The sequence below is a fragment of the Dermacentor variabilis genome, chromosome 11, assembly GCF_050947875.1.
Source record: "Dermacentor variabilis isolate Ectoservices chromosome 11, ASM5094787v1, whole genome shotgun sequence".
In the NCBI taxonomy this organism is placed as follows: Eukaryota; Metazoa; Arthropoda; class Arachnida; order Ixodida; family Ixodidae; genus Dermacentor; species Dermacentor variabilis.
Window position 1 is genome coordinate 126,955,426 of NC_134578.1, and position 2,500 is coordinate 126,957,925.

The 2,500-nt window shown below is 55.8% G+C and overlaps 1 pseudogene; it reads left to right on the forward strand.

Moving 5' to 3' along the window:
- The window catches only part of LOC142565176 (large subunit ribosomal RNA), a 7,723-nt pseudogene that overhangs the window by 2,131 nt on the left and 3,092 nt on the right, over positions 1–2,500 (forward strand).

Below are 2,500 nucleotides of genomic sequence, written 5' to 3' on the forward strand. Positions count from 1 at the left end.
CCCCGAGATAGGGACGGTGGCTCCGTAGAGCAGTGCGGCTCTTGCGCTGTCCGGTGCGCTCCTGTCGGCCCTTGAAAATCCGAGTGAGGGAGTGTGATTTTCGTGCCGGACCGTACCCACATCCGCAGCAGGTCTCCAAGGTGAACAGCCTCTAGTCGATAGACCAATGTAGGTAAGGGAAGTCGGCAAAACGGATCCGTAACCTTGGGAAAAGGATTGGCTCTGAGGGCTGAGCCGGTCGGGCTGGGGTCCAGAAGCAGGAACGGCACTGCACCGGGACTGGGCGAGGCTCGCCGCCGTAAAAAGCGGTGCGGCCGAGCCCGGACCAGCGTCGGGACCTTCCTGTGGAAAGCCACAGCTGTGCATTTTCCGTGGGCTTCGCGCCTGAGGTTCTTGCTTCGGCCGGCAGAAAACAGCCAACTCAGAACTGGCACGGACCGGGGGAATCTGACTGTCTAATTAAAACAAAGCATTGCGAGGGCCGTTGACGGTGCTGACGCAATGTGATTTCTGCCCAGTGCTCTGAATGTCAACGTGAAGAAATTCAAAAAAGCGCGGGTACACGGCGGGAGTAACTATGACTCTCTTGAAGCTCATGCTCATGACTCTCATGACGCTCTGCCCAACGATGGCAATATGGTGGCGATGCCCCAGGGATTCCCTTCCGTCTCGCCCGCGCCAGCAGATGGCTCTAATCCTCGGGGGAGACGGACCAGGGTAGGCAGAGGTCCTCTGCGGCGCCAGTGGCCAGCTCCTATCAAAGATGGACGGAGCCGCAGATGCGAATTTTGGCACAGGCCGAGGTGAGACTGCCGCCCGGAGAACGGCTCGTCAACGCCGCCCTCGCCGCTATCTACCCTTCCCGTTCGGCCGAGGCTATCAAAAGTCTCCGCAGGCAGGGCCGATATCGCGAGATATTAGCCCAAGAATCCACCCGATTGCCTACGCCAAATGTGCCCCAGCCAACGCCTGACGCACCGACGATAGACACCGAAATTCCCGCTAACCCAACATCACCCCGCACAAGAGACGAGGCCCACGAGATCCTGCTCTCCTTTGGGATAGACGATGTCGGCATGGCGGTCAACCTAACTGAACATCCTTTGAACATGACAGACTTAAAACACCTATACGAGTTCTTTGGGGTACGCACGCGAGGTACGAGGAAGCGGAACTCTAGCAGGCAACAATCTGAAGATTCCCCTCTACGGAGGCGGCCTGGTGAACGTTCGCGGGCGTACAAGAAGCGCCTATTCCACGAACACCAACGCTTGTACACTTTAGGCCCGAAAGTCCTGCTAGAGGAGCTTATTCTAGACACTGGCAACGGCAAACCCATCACCCTGGAGGATATTCACTCGGTTTACGATCCCATTTTCAATAATCAATCCCCCACAGTGCTTGAAGTGGGAACCGTAAACAGTCTGCCTTCGGAATGCCCACGTTTCTCTCCAGAAGAACTCAATGAGGCACTGAGGGGAATGGGGACGGCATCGGCTCCGGGGCCGGACGGACTGTCGGTAAGGGAGCTGCGCAAGCTCCCGGCAGAGGTCCTGGCACTCGTTATGAATAACTGGCTCACACACCACCATCTGCCTGATGAGCTCCGCCTATCGCGGACAGTATTCATACCGAAGTGCCCGGACGCAGCCGCCGCCTCGGACCTGAGGCCGATAACCATCTCCTCGGTACTCATCCGACTATACTCGCGCCTGCTGCTGGCTAGACTGCAACAGCAGTACATGTTCCATCCACTGCAAAGTGGCTTTTCTGGGGACAGGGCCGCTCAGTCGAACCTCTTAATGCTGCAAGGCGTCATGAAACACGCCAAACGCTTTAACCGCCACTTCTATGCGGCCTCATTGGACTTAAGGAAAGCCTTTGACTCCGTTAGCCATCACGCGCTCCTAACCTCTCTACGGGAGGGCGGGGCGCATGATGACTACGTGAAGTCAATCGCAGATCAGTATGCTGATCAATTCACCACCTTTTCCTACAGAGGCCGCACGGATGGGGCGCGAGTCCTCGTGCGGAGGGGGATCAAGCAGGGCGACCCCCTCTCTCCGTTTTTATTCAACCTCACGTTGGATCCTCTTCTGCACGAGCTCAACTCCTCAGGGTTTGGTTATAGCATTGGGGGTTCGACTGTGGCGGCAATGGCATATGCTGACGACATCATCCTAGTCGCTTCAAGCCTCGAGGAACTGACAAGGAACCTGGAGGTAGCACAGCATCATTTCAAGAAAATTGGATTAAACATTAACCCAAAGAAGACACAGTATTTTGGCTGGAGATATGAGGCCCACCGGCTCAAATGGTTTGACTACGACGTCCCCCAGCTTCGGCTGAGAGACGACGTGATCATCCCAAAGAGCCGGAACGAGCCCATTAGATATCTGGGCGTTGACTTCTTTGTCAACAAGCCACCAAGGACTTCAATTAATGCCATTCAGAAAGAACTGGACCTAGTCAATTCGGCTAAACTGAAGCCCTTTCAAAA